The 15,042-nt window shown below is 44.1% G+C and overlaps 1 long non-coding RNA gene and 1 pseudogene across 1 annotated transcript; one reads left to right on the forward strand and one right to left on the reverse strand.

The window, feature by feature from the left end:
* The first annotated feature begins 414 nt into the window (after window positions 1-414).
* On the forward strand, window positions 415-2,370 carry LOC117514359 (annotated as a pseudogene).
* Window positions 2,371-5,805: 3,435 nt separating this feature from the next.
* LOC117514360 lies at window positions 5,806-14,753 on the reverse strand. The gene is made up of 3 exons (XR_004561868.1): window positions 14,743-14,753; window positions 8,105-8,107; window positions 5,806-5,927 (listed from the first exon to the last, which is right to left on the reverse strand). It is a non-coding gene; the product is annotated as an uncharacterized LOC117514360 (long non-coding RNA).
* Window positions 14,754-15,042: the final 289 nt, after the last annotated feature.

A 15,042-nucleotide genomic window follows, 5' to 3' on the forward strand; every position in this document is an offset into this window, starting at 1 on the left:
CAATTCATAGCCTTACAATTGTGCATATCATGAATGCTTGGTCTTGTTGGATTTGTGAGAATCTGCTGAATCTACTGGTACCTTATTTCCCATGTAACAATAAGAAATATACTCAAAACCTGGATTAATCTTTTTAGTCACACAGCACTACTATTATTCTGAACACTACTGTATGTCCTATCAACTTTCCATTTTCGCAGCATTCATCCTTGACCCAAAATACATAAGCGTGCCAAATGGCAAATGTCACCTCTCCCCGGCTGTTGCGTGATCAAAGTCATACACACGCAAGCACAAGCACACAGAGGCTTACAGCTTACATCAATTCTGATCATGGTCATATTATGAAAGGATGAATATTATTAGTTACTGTTGGTATGACACCTCTGATGGACACTCTGTGTCTGATAAAAGAATAGCAGGTGTCTGATGTGTAAACAGAGAAGGGGAAGGAAGGAGAGAGGAGCAAAGGAGAGGTGGGGATGGGTAGAGAGAGGGAAGTATTTAAGACGTTGTCCCCCTTATCATCCTCATCCTTCGCCATCACCATCCCTGTCTCCACCTGACCTGCAGGCCAGCACTTATCCTCAACTCAGGTACTTAACAAAGAACTCTTCTTTCTGTGCTGTTTTCCAGTAGTTTTCTTTTAATGTATATTTGCTGCCACATGAAGATATACGTAGATGGAGCAGCTTTAGTATGTTTGTGTAAATGAGTGAAAATACTGAGTCTGATTGGCTTCTAAGTGTGAATATTAGTCTCTGTGATCACGTTTAAGCCATTGACTCATGAAATCCTACACAGTGTCCACTGGGAGACACTTTGCTGACAGTTAGGATGTTCACGGTGCAATGCAGGTTCAAGAACACTAACAAGATACACCTGACTCTGCCATCCAGCAAAACTTCAGCGAAGTCCGGCTCAGGTTGATTCTCTGTGTCCTGCTCATCCACCAGCTTTGAGTTTCACTCTTATCTGCTGGCTCACATGTCCAGCCTCTGACTGTGTCCGGTCTCCGTGGGGCAGAGCGGCAAACATGCCACAGATCAGTTTATGTGCAGCCAATTCTTATCAACAGAGGAAATGCTCCTGATGAGGAAACAGCAAACCTGACTGCAGGGTTCTGCAGGGTTTCCACCTCAGAACCCTGCAGACTCAGGGTTTGGTTTTTGTATGGGTATGTGTATTGGGGATATGTGCATTATACATGAACCATCTGTGTGAGATTGCTGTGCAAAAGGGGTATGCGCAATTTGGATATGTGCAATATCCACAAGCCATCTGTGCAAGACTGTTGTGCAAAAGGGGTATGTGCAACATTGGAGTGTGTATTAAGTTATGTGCAATATGCATGAGTTATGTAATTATGCCATGGCAGTTATATTTGTGCAAGTCTTGGAGTCCAAGACAAATTTCCCAGAAGGGACAATAAAGTGTATCATATCGTATCATATCGTATCCCATCGCATCGCATCGCATCGCATCGTATCGTATCGACAAACCTCACAACAGATAGTTCTGTAGCGACGTTGACTCACTTGTTACTCCTCTTTTTCTAGCAGCATTTGAAGCAAGAAAAAACAAGAAGGCTTGAACATGACCTCTGAGATAGGCTTCATCCTGTATTGATTTTTGCCGGGCCGGCCTTCATGCACCAGAGAGCATATGTCTGCAGGCAGGAGTTCTGATGTGAGCTGTTCTTGCCGCTTCCTCTCGTGACCTTCCCCTCTTCTTTCAGCAGAATGTCTATGCCCAACTCAGAGAACTGCTCCACCCTGGAGAACGCCATGCAGCTCATGATCAAGACCTTCCATAAGTACTCTGGCGCAGATGGTGACAAATATACGCTGAGCAAGTCTGAGCTCAAAGAAATGCTGATCACGGAGCTTGCCAACTACCTGGGGGTAAGGAAACATAGATGCAGAGAGAACGTGTGTGTTATGTACAACTTTTTCAGTTTGCATCCTTGTACCTTCATTCATTCACTCTTTCTTATGTCATCCTCTGGCTGCAGAATGCACAGGATAAATGATGCAGTGGACAAGGTCATGGGAGACCTTGATTCCAACAATGACGGTGAGGTAGACTTCACTGAATTTGTCATACTGGTTGGCGCTCTACTGTTGCCTGTAATGACTTCTTCCTGGAATACAATGAGAAGCAAGAGAAGAAGTGAATGCCCTCCCTCCACCCACCCCCACCTTCAGCCCAAAGATGTACACCAAGGGTCAGCAGCCGCATTCCTGGAGATCACCTGCCCTGCATGTATTCTGCGTGTACCGGCTGCATCCACAGCTCTCGATTGGCTGAGGTAACAATGTAATTAGCAGTAATGAGCAGGGAGAGATGGAAAAACATGTAGGGCAGGTGATCTCCAGCAGCAGGGTTGGCAACTACTGTTTCAGTTACAGCGAGAGGAAAACGTGCAAAGGTTGTCTCGTTACGGACTTCACATGCAACTCAAATATGCACACACCTGTACATGTCGATGTGTCACTTGAGCAGAAAATGTTGGGTGGTTGTGTGTTTTGTCTGCAGTGTCCTAAGTTCATAGCAAAGTGTATTTATTGTCCGTCAGTTTCAACACCTGTCAATGTTGAATATGTGAATATAGTTCTCTCTTGCTCTTTGCGGATTTTGTAACACATTCTAAGAAATGTTTTTCCCCCACCGAAAATAATAAAAATGATCTTTGCTCAAACTAACTGGTTGCACCTTATTCCAATTGAAATGAAGAATAATATTTCATGGACACCAGGTGGCAGCAAATTGTAGCAGAATCTGCTGGACAGTTTGCAGTTTTTGTTCACTTTTTCAGCTACAGTGTAGTAGATAAATACCCATCCCAAAAATCTTAAAATGCCTGGATATCATGTGGCACCTGCAGTAGAGCTCTAAATTAATGTAAACTGCAATCATTCCCAAACTGTATTTGTACACGATAGTTTAGTAGGTGTTTTGCATTTTATAATTACTGATAATTAGGAGTGTGCATCGCTCCTTCATATAACAGTGCAAATGGGCTACGACACAATGCAGGGATGATGCTTTTCATTATGGAATGATTCACTCACTCGCTCATCTTCAACCGCTTACCCCACTTAAGGGTTACGGGGGCTGGAGCTTATCCCAACAGTCCTAGGGCGAGAGGTGGGGTACACCCTGGACAGGATGCCAGTCTGACCGAGGGCCATGTAGAGACAAAACACATTCACACGCACACCTATGGAAAATTTAAAATTTCCAATCCATCTAACCTGCGTGTCTGCTTGTGGGAGGAAACCGGAGCACCCGGAGGGAACCCACGCAAACGGGGAGAACATGCAAACTTCACAGGTGGGAATTGATCACATTACCTTCTTGCTGTGAGGCAACAGTGTTAACCACCAAGCCACCGTGTTGCCCATGGGATGTTTAAATTTGGTGCAATTCAATGCAATGCAGTACTTTTTCTTTTTTCCTTTTTTGAATGTTGTCAATTATTTTCTATGATAAAATAGAATAAGCCAAAAGGAGCACACCTTACCTTCAAATACTACTTCATAAAAAGACGGAGGACCTTCAGGCTTTTACTGCTGTGCTGCAGAACTTTGGCTCTGCCTCAAGTGGTTCTGTAGATTGACTAGTCATAATACTGCAGCAGGGACGTGAGGGAGGTTGTACACCACCTGTGTGCACTCAGCGCTGTTGAATGCAAGCAAGACCTGAGCGCTAAATGCTGAGGACCTGCAACGACTGCAGAGCAACGACCGAGCGATGGTGAGGTGGATGTATGGTGTGAAGGCGTCAGATGATGTCCCCATCGACTTGCTCCTTGTCAGGCTGGGGCTAACAGATGTGACCGCTGGTACGGTCATGTCATGCATGCTGATTCGGCCATCAACACCATCACGAGTATGGCTATGACTGGTCGAAGAGGACGAGGAAGACCCAAGAAGACTGGTCTGACTGTGTCACAACCGACATGAAAGTCAGCAATCTGGCCATCACTGACCGCTGGACCGAGTTGGTTGGAGGGCCTCTGTACAAGGAGCTAGTCACCTGCTGCCTACCCCAACCCCAGGCTCTCGCTCTCCTCCAACAACCAGAAGTCGGGCATGTGCAGCAGAAATAATCCCAGGATATATGATGATGATGATGATGATGATGATGATGTCAACTAGCCCTTTGCCATGGGGGCAGCACCTCATACAGTTGCAGAAACTGAAGCGTAGGCTAAGCCCAGGGAAAAAAAAGCACTTTTTTTAGCCTGTTACTATATCATAAAACTCTTTGATATTGTGTTTAACACTCTTGTGAATATATTATCTGGGTTTTAGAGGTTGTTATTGTGTTGTTTATGTAAACATGCGAGAAGCTCGGGTTGTTCCTTCGTTATTTTCAATAGGAATCGCTATGAGCCACGATTGCTTCCTGTTCATGTCGTTCTGGGGGAAAGTGAAGTTGCTCTTTAACATCTGCTTATTGTCCTTTACAGCACTGTTTGTTCAGTTTGTTACAGAGTAATATATAAAAATGTCTGAAATTCAGTTTGCATTTATTAAATTCCACGCAGGTTAACATAGCAACATGGATTATTTGGAATATTTGTTTCGCAAGTTTTCATGCTGCAGTTTTTATTAAAGTGATGAAAAGCATTAAAAAAATTACATTTTGGTAATATAATGTTCATTTGCAATGCAATGTGATTTCTCTATGTTGTTTTGACTGCAAACACTCTGGCGCGCAAGGGATTATGGGCTACGTCAATAGGGCGAATGGTGGGACAATGTAGTTTCATTTTGTCAGAGATGATCCTAAAATAAATATACTCATGATCTTCTTGTCTGTTGTAGAATGTGGATCGTGATACGTGGACTTTCTCTCACACAGCACTTGTGTCTTCTTCTCTGATTTGTTCTCTACCACGTCACAGTAATATGTATATAATACTACAAAATGGCTACCAACGCAACAGCCTCCCCTCCATATTGGATTTGTGCAGACGATTTAAAAACCCACTGTTTGAGCACTGCGTGTTGTCTGTCTTGACTCTGTTGTAAAACTGTGCCTTCTTCATGGTGTACTTTTCAAAAATTGCAACACACTTGCGACCCACTTACAACACGTCTGAGAGACAAATGAATCGGGGTGCATGGGACATACTGTGTCATAATTATGTTGGAGTGTGTTGGGTGTGTTGTGAAGGTGGGTTCCCTACTTAAAGAAGGATTTTTTTTTTTACTCCACCGGACTCACTCAAGTGGTGTCGTGTCAGTATCAGTGTTTCAGCACTGTGGACTTGACATTTTCCAGACATACTGAATTTCTGTCAAAGAAACAAAACCACTTGAAGCGAGTGACATCAACAAATCCCTTATTACAGTTTTACTTTCCACGTGTCTGTGTGAAAGCCTTACGTTCTAGACATGGAGAACAAAAAAAGTTGTGTATACGATTTATTTGGAAGCAAAGGAAGTTAATCCCAGTGAGCAAATTGCATAGATTTAACTTTGATCCAACTTTGATCCATGCTGAAGTCTGATGTTGAATCAAAGAAGAGAATGGAAGTTAATTCCAGCAGCAGAAAAATGTCATAGATTCAACTCTGATCCAACTTTGATCTATGCTGAAGTCAGGTGTGGAATCAAAGAAGAGAATATGTTGGATTTGAAAATTAAATCAACTTAGAATGCTAACATTGGATCATGGTAGACTGTAGGTCAGAGATGTTCAATATAATATTCATGAACCTAACCACATGTCAATGTTCTATCAACATCTATGTTGGAGCAATGTCGATGTCATATTGATTGATGCTGCAACATAATTCAACCAAAAAAAAAGTCAATACAACTCTGCAGTGCCCACTGGGATCCACTTTAATATCATAAAGCAAAGAAAGTTTCCTTTAATCATTCTATTCTGCAGTGTGAGACAAAATAAAACTCCGTTCAGTTATAAACAAACAGACCCATATTTTGATTACGCTGAACCCACAGCTTTTATTGGACTGGTATAAGGTGTGCACAGGAGCCGACCATAAAGTCAGGAAGGAGGTGAGAAAGCTGGGGAGCATAATGAGAGAGGAAGTGAGGAAAAAGGCAGCGTGGAAAGGTCAAAGAGAGAAAGAGAGAGAGAGAGAATGGGCAGCAGCTATCTGTCCATGTGGAGCCATGCAGTTTTCACAGCTCTCTGACAGGCTTTTCACACTTGTCGGGGATCGGTCAGGGATCCCCTGTAATCCCATCCTCCAGAGAGCCAGAGAGTAACAGCTCCAAGTCCAGAACTGAGACCCACCAAATAACTCACACAGACCAAAGGAGTAGACTTAATTCAACCTATTGGTGGTTGGCTCTCACTGCTGTATTGTATCACTTCCTGTTCTGGAGCACAGCGGTGTTTTTCTGTATCTGTTAGCTGTTTAATCTGCGCAGTTAGATGATCTAGTTACCTAGATAACGATTTGTTTCACAGTGTAATCTTCACGTGCCTTAACTAAAGCACTCCCTCTGCTGAATCACCTCTAAATTATTTACACATTATTCACTGTGTGTTTTTAGGAATCCGCTAGCTTAGCGCAGCTACTAGCGCTTAGCCAGTTTAGCATGGCGGCTTCTCCTGTCTCTCCTGCACTTTTCTGCTCTGGGTGTGAAATGTTTAGTTATTCCTTGGCCTCCTTTAGCAGTAATGGTACTTGTAATAAGTGTAGCTTATTGTAGCTTTGGAGGCCAGGCTGGGCGAATTGGAGACTCGGCTCCGCACCGTGGAAAATTCTACAGCTAGCCAGGCCCCTGTAGTCGGTGCGGACCAAGGTAGCTTAGCCGCCGTTAGTTTCCCTCTGGCAGATCCTGAGCAGCCGGGAAAAAGGCCGACTGGGGACTGTGAGGAGGAAGCGTAGTTCTAAACAGAAGCCCCGTGTACACACCACAACCGTTCACATTTCTAACCGTTTTTTCCCACTCGGCGACACACCTGCCGAGGATCAAACTCTGGTTATTGGCAACTCTGTTTTGAGAAATGTGAAGTTAGCGACACCAGCAACCATAGTCAATTGTCTTCCGGGGGCCAGAGCAGGCGACATTGAAGGAAATTTGAAACTGCTGGCTAAGGCTAAGCGTAAATTTGGTAAGATTGTAATTCACGTCGGCAGTAATGACACCCGGTTACGCCAATCGGAGGTCACTAAAATTAACATTGAATCGGTGTGTAACTTTGCAAAACCAATGTCCGACTCTGTAGTTTTCTCTGGGCCCCTCCCCAATCAGACCGGGAGTGACATGTTTAGCCGCATGTTCCTTGAATTGCTGGCTGTCTGAGTGGTGTCCAAAAAATGAGGTGGGCTTCATAGATAATTGGCAAAGCTTCTGGGGAAAACCTGGTCTTGTTAGGAGAGACGGCATCCATCCCACTTTGGATGGAGCAGCTCTCATTTCTAGAAATCTGGCCAATTTTCTTAAATCCTCCAAACCGTGACTATCCAGGGTTGGGACCAGGAAGCAGAGTTGTAGTCTTACACACCTCTCTGCAGCTTCTCCCCCTGCCATCCCTCTTACCCCATCCCCGTAGAGATGGTGCCTGCTCCCAGACCACCAATAACCAGTAAAAATCTATTAAGCATAAAAATTCAAAAAGAAAAATATATAGCACCTTCAACTGCACCACAGACTAAAACAGTTAAATGTGGTCTATTAAACATTAGGTCTCTCTCTTCTAAGTCCCTGTAGTAAATGATATAATAATTGATCAATCAATCAATCAATAATTTTTTTATATAGCGCCAAATCAAACAAACAGTTGCCCAAGGCGCTTTATATTGTAAGGCAAGGCCATACAATAATTATGTAAAACCCCAACGGTCAAAACGACCCCCTGTGAGCAAGCACTTGGCTACAGTGGGAAACTCCCTTTTAACAGGAAGAAACCTCCAGCAGAACCAGGCTCAGGGAGGGGCAGTCTTCTGTGGGACTGGTTGGGGCTGAGGGAGAGAACCAGGAAGAAGACATGCTGTGGAGGGGAGCAGAGATCGATTGATTGATCAACATATTGATTTATTTGCTTACAGAAACCTGGTTACAGCAGGATGAATATGTTAGTTTAAATGAGTCAAACCCCCGAGTCACACTAACTGCCAGAACGCTCGTAGCACGGGCCGAGGCGGGAGGATTAGCAGCAATTCCATTCCAGCTTATTAATTAATCAAAACCCAGACAGAGCTTTAATTCATTTGAAAGCTTGACTCTTAGTCTTGTCCATCCAAATTGGAAGTCCCAAAAACCAGTTTTATTTGTTATTATCTATCGTCCACCGGGTCGTTACTGTGAGTTTCTCTGTGAATTTTCAGACCTTTTGTCTGACTTAGTGCTTAGCTCAGATAAGATAATTATAGTGGGCGATTTTAACATCCACATAGATGCTGAGAATGACAGCCTCAACACTGCATTTAATCTATTATTAGACTCAATTGGCTTTGCTCAAAATGTAAATGAGTCCACCCACATTTAATCATATCTTAGATCTTGTTCTGACTTATGGTATGGAAATTGAAGACTTAACAGTATTCCCTGAAAACTCCTTCTGTCTGATCATTTCTTAATACATTTACATTTACTCTGATGGACTACCCAGCAGTGGGGAATAAGTTTCATTACACTAGAAGTCTTTCAGAAAGCGCTGTAACTAGGTTTAAGGATATGATCCTTCTTTATATTCTCTATGCCATATACCAACACAGTGCAGAGTAGCTACCTAAACCTGTAAGTGAGATAGATTGTCTCATCAATAGTTTACATCCTCATTGAAGACAACTTTGGATGCTGTAGCTCCTCTGAAAAAGAGAGCTTTAAATCAGAAGTGCCTGACTCCATGGTATAACTCACAAACTCGCAGCTTAAAGCAGATAACCTGTAAGTTGGAGAGGAAATGGCATCTCACTAATTTAGAAGATCTTCACTTAGCCTGGAAAAAGAGTCTGTTGCTCTATAAAAAAGCCCTCCGTAAAGCTAGGACATCTTACTACTCATCACTAATTGAAGAAATAAGAACAACCCCAGGTTTCTTTTCAGCACTGTAGCCAGGCTGACAAAGAGTCAGAGCTCTATTGAGCCGAGTTTCCTTTAACTTTAACTAGTAATGACTTCATGACTTTCTTTGCTAATAAAATTTTAACTATTAGAAAAAAAATTACTCATAACCATCCCAAAGACATATCGTATCTTTGGCTGCTTTCAGTGATGCCGGTATTGGTTAGACTCTTCTTGTGCTGTTCTGTTAGACCTCAGTGCTGCTTTTGATACTGTTGATATAAATTTTATTACAGAGATTAGAGCATGCCATAGGTATTAAAGGCACTGCGCTGTGGTGGTTTGAATCATATTTATCTAATAGATTACAATTTGTTCATGTAAATGGGGAATCTTCTTCACAGACTAAGGTTAATTATGGAGTTCCACAAGGTTCTGTGCTAGGGACCAATTTTATTCACTTATACATGCTTCCCTTAGGCAGTATTATTAGACGGCATTGCTTAAATTTTCATTGTTACGCAGATGATACCCAGCTTTATCTATCCATGAAGCCAGAGGACACACACCAATTAGCTAAACTGCAGGATGTCTTACAGACATAAAGACATGGCTGACCTCTAATTTCCTGCTTTTAAACTCAGATAAAACTGAAGTTATTGTACTTGGCCCCACAAATCTTAGAAAACATGGGTCTAACCAGATCCTTACTCTGGATGGCATTACCCTGACCTCTAGTAATACTGTGAGAAAATTGGAGTCATTTTTGATCAGGATATGTCATCAATGCGCATATTAAACAATATGTAGGACTGCTTTTTTGCATTTACGCAATATCTCTAAAATTAGAAAGGTCTTGTCTCAGAGTGATGCTGAAAAACTAATTCATGCATTTATTTCCTCTAGGCTGGACTATTGTAATTCATTATTATCAGGTTGTCCTAAAAGTTCCCTGTATAGACCAAAATTCCAAACATAAAGTATGCCTCAAAAATCATTTTAACACAGTTAACCAAGCACTCTATCTGCTGTGAATTACGTGATGTTTTCATGGGCCTACTTTATGCACTCATGTGATATTAATCTCCACCATTAAGTCCACCAGAAAGTCTCTGAGCTCGGCTTGTCTCTTTTAATAACACCTGTGCAAAAGAAACAGTGTCTTTTCAAATAAAACTAATGTTTGATAATTAAACCACATTGTGTGTATTTTTCCATTCATTTTATTGAATGTAATTGTTGAAACTCAATTGACCTCTCTCAAAGATGTTGCAGAGAAACCTGAGATACATGCAGTGGTTTCCTTAATATGTTAGAACATTGTTCCACATGCACAACCCTGCAATGATACCTGCTTTGTTACCAGAACCATGGGCTAAATTTAGCTGTGATCTACCTGACGAGTCACACTCAGCACCGCAACCAGATCCCAATACTGTTACACTTGGTGTTGTGCATGAGCCTCCATTCAAATATGCTCTGTGCAAAATGCTGCAGCAGAAACATAAACAAGAAGCTAAACTTACAGGGTGACACACAGTCATCCCATGGTAGGACAGCAGAATACATACACATACAGTGAGGAAAATAAGTATTTGAACACCCTGCGAAGTTCTCCCACTTAGAAATCATGGAGGGGTCTGAAATTTTCATCTTAGGTGTATGTCCACTGTGAGAGACATAATCTAAAAAAAAAAAAAAAAAAATCCGGAAATCACAAATGTATGATTTTTTTTCCTTTTCCTTTTTTTTTTTTTTTATAATTTATTTGCATGTTACTGCTGCAAATAAGTATTTGACCCCTACCAACCAGCAAGAATTCTGGCTCACACAGACCTGTTGATTTTTCTTTAAGAAGCCCTCATTCTGCACTCTTTATCTGTATTAATTGCACCTGTTTGAACTTGTTACCTGTATAAAAGACACCTGTTCACACACTTAATCAATCACACTCCAACCTGTCCACCATAGCCAAGACCAAAGAGCTGTCTAAGGACACCAGGGACAAAACTGTAGACCTGCACAAGGCTGGGGGGACTACAGGACAACAGGCAAGCAGCTTGGTAGAAGACAACAACTGTATGATTATTTATTAGAAAGTGGAAGAAACACAAGATGGCTGTCAATCTCCCTCAGTCTGGGATTCCATGCAAGATCTCACTTTGTGGGGTAAGGATGATTCTGAGAAAGCTCAGAACTATACAGGAGTGTTGTGGGCCACCAGAAGAGGACGTACTGCTGGCCCACCACCAGAGGGTGCCCTGCCTGAAGTGCGGGCTTCAGGCACGAGAGGGCGCTGCCGCCACGGACACAGCCGGGGGTGACAGCTGTCACTCATTATCTCTTGACAGCTGTCACCCATCCATGCTTCATCATCTCACTCCATAAAACCCGGACGTCATCTCCACCTCATTGCTGAGATATCGTCGAACCGTTAAGGTAACGTTCTCAGCCTTGATTTTTTTGTCATATTAACTTTGTCTAGAGAACTCGTTTTTGCAGCTGTTTTCCTGCGGAGTGCTATCTGGGGATTGACGTGACCGGCGACAGCTTCGCTTTACTTCCCCACCAGATAAGTACTGAGACAGGAGCTGCACGAGTGTGTGTTGAGGTGGAGGTGGACTCTCCCTTGTTGTTGTTATTGGGTGTGCACACACCCATATCTTATTGTCTCTGCTCCCTGCCAGCAGTACCAGATCCGACCTTCGAAGACGGTGGCCACCTGGGGACTCGGGACTTGGCGGCTCCAGTATTCTCCGGGTTCGGTGGCGGAGGAAATCGTGTGGTTCCGGTTCATCTCAGGACAGACGTCTTCTATCCTCGAGCCTGCCCACACGTCACCCTTGTGATTGACTGTTTGCAAAATTTCACATTCCTCTGTGTTGTGGTTGTTCTCATTCACAACAGTAAAGTGTTCATATTCGACTCTTTCATTGTCCGTTCATTTATGCCCCCTGTTGTGGGTCCGTGTCACTACACTTTCACAACACAGGAGGACCTGGTCAATGACCTGAAGAGAGCTGGGACCACAGTCACAAAGATTACATTAGTAACACATGATGCTGTCATGGTTTAAAATCCTGCAGGGTAGCAAGGTCCCCCTGCTCAAGCCAGCACATGTCCAGGCCCATTTGAAGTTCACCAGTGATCACCTGGATGATCCAGAGGAGGCATGGGAGAAGGTCATGTGGTCAGATGAGACCAGAATAGAGCTTTTTGGAATCAACTCCACTTACCATCTTTAGAGGATGAGAACAACCCCAGGAAAACATCCCAACCGTGAAGCATGGGGGGAAACATCATACTCTGGGGGTGCTCTTCTGCAAAGGGGACAGGATGACTGCACCATATTGAAGGGAGCATGGATGGGGTCATGTATTGCAAGATTTTGGCAAACACCCTCCTTCCCTCAGTAAGAGCATTGAAGATGGGTCATGGCTGGGTTTTCCAGCATGACAATGACCCCAAACACACAGCCAGGGCAACTAAGGAGGGGCTCCATAAGAAGCATTTCAAGGTCCTGGAGTGGCCTGGCCAGTCTCCAGACCTGAACTCAATAGAAAATCTTTGGAGGGAGCTCCCTTTGTCCCTTATTTAGCAGGAGTAGGGGAAAAACTACAGAGGATCTTCAGACAGCACAAAATCCCAGTTTACTTTAAACCGGTTAACACCTTGAGACAGAAATTAGTTCACCCTAAGGACATGATCCCTAGTTACAAACAGAGCAATGTAGTGTATTCTATCAGATGTCAGGAAAACTGTAACGAACACTACATAGGTGAAACGAAGCAACCTTTGCACAAAAGGCTATACCAGCACCGCAGAGAGGGCGCCAGTGGACCTCAGTCTGCGGTTCATCTCCACCTTAAAGACACTAACCACATGTTTAAGGACAAGGAAGTTAAAATATTAGTCAGAGAGAAGAAATGGTTTGAGAGAGGGGTCAAGGAGGCATTCTTTGTGAAACGTTTGAAACCCAGCCTTAACCGGGGAGGGGGTCTGAGACACAATTTATCCCCTGTTTACAATGGGGTACTCAGGTCAAAGGAGTTTCTGGTGGACTGGGAGGGGTATGGACCCGAAGAACGCTCCTTGGTGAAGAGGAGCTTCATCCTGGATCCAGCCCTCCTGGCCGATTTCTACTGTCGACACCCCGATAAACCCGGTCGGGCACCAGGAGGCGCCCATTGAGGGGGGGGTCCTGTTGTGTGGGCTGCCAGAGAGGAGTACTGCTGGCCCACCACCAGAGGGCGCCCTGCCTGAAGTGCGGGCTTCAGGCACGAGAGGGCGCTGCCGCCACGGACACAGCCGGGGTGACAGCTGTCATTATCTCTTGACAGCTGTCACCCATCCATGCTTCATCATCTCACTCCATAAACCCGGACGTCATCTCCACCTCATTGCCGAGATATCGTCGAACCGTTAAAGTAACGTTCTCAGCCTGATTTTTTGTCATATTAACTTTGTCTAGAGACTCGTTTTTGCAGCTGTTTTCCTGCGGAGTGCTATCTTGGGGATTGCGTGACCGGCGACAGCTTCGCTTTACTTCCCACCAGATAAGTACTGAGACAGGAGCTGCACGAGTGGTGTTGAGGTGGAGTGTGACTCTCCCTTGGTTGTTGTTATTGGGTGTGCACACACCCATATCTTTGTCTCTGCTCCCTGCCAGCAGTACCAGATCGACCTTCGAAGACGGTGGCCAACCTGGGGACTCGGACTTGGCGGCTCCAGTATTCTCCGGGTTTGGTGGCGGAGGAAATTGTGTGGTTCCGGTTCATCTCAGGACAGACGTCTTCCTATCCTCGAGCCTGCCCACACGTCACCCTTGTGATTGACTGTTGCAAAATTTCACTTCCTCTGTGTTGTGGTTGTTCTCATTCACAACAGTAAAGTGTTCATATTCGGACTCTTTCATTGTCCGTCATTTATGCCCCCTGTTGTGGGTCTGTGTCACTACACTTTCACAACACAGGAGGACCTGGTCAATGACCTGAAGAGAGCTGGGACCACAGTCACAAAGATTACATTAGTAACACATGATGCTGTCATGGTTTAAAATCCTGCAGGGTAGCAAGGTCCCCCTGCTCAAGCCAGCACATGTCCAGGCCCATTGAAGTTCACCAGTGATCACCATGGATGATCCAGAGGAGGCATGGGAGAAGGTCATGTGGTCAGATGAGACCAGAATAGAGCTTTTTGGAATCAACTCCACTTACCATCTTTAGAGGATGAGAACAACCCCAGGAAAACATCCCAACCGTGAAGCATGGGGGTGGAAACATCATACTCTGGGGGTGCTCTTCTGCAAAGGGAACAGGACGACTGCACCATATTGAAGGGAGGATGGATGGGGTCATGTATTGCAAGATTTTGGCAAACAACCTCCTTCCCTCAGTAAGAGCATTGAAGATGAGTCATGGCTGGGTTTTCCAGCATGACAATGACCCCAAACACACAGCCAGGGCAACTAAGGAGGGGCTCCATAAGAAGCATTTCAAGGTCCTGGAGTGGCCTGGCCAGTCTCCAGACCTGAACTCAATAGAAAATCTTTGGAGGGAGCTCTCTTTGTCCCTTATTTAGCATGGAGTATGGGAAAAACTACAGAGGATCTTCAGACAGCACAAAATCCCAGTTTACTTTAACCGGTTAACACCTTGAGACAGAAATTAGTTCACCTAAGGACATGATCCCTAGTTACAAACAGAGCAATGTAGTGTATTCTATCAGATGTCAGGAAAACTGTAACGAACACTACATAGGTGAACGAAGCAACCTTTGCACAAAGGCTATACCAGCACCGCAGAGAGGGCGCCAGTGGACCTCAGTCTGCTTTTCATCTCCACCTTAAAGACACTAACCACATGTTTAAGGACAAGGAAGTTAAAATATTAGTCAGAGAGAAGAAATGGTTTGAGAGAGGGGTCAAGGAGGCATTCTTTGTGAAACGTTTGAAACCCAGCCTTAACCGGGGAGGGGGTCTGAGACACAATTTATCCCCTGTTTACAATGGGGTACTCAGGTCAAAGGAGTTTCAGTCATG

Source organism: Thalassophryne amazonica, chromosome 7 (genome assembly GCF_902500255.1).
Source record: "Thalassophryne amazonica chromosome 7, fThaAma1.1, whole genome shotgun sequence".
Taxonomy (NCBI): domain Eukaryota; kingdom Metazoa; phylum Chordata; class Actinopteri; order Batrachoidiformes; family Batrachoididae; genus Thalassophryne; species Thalassophryne amazonica.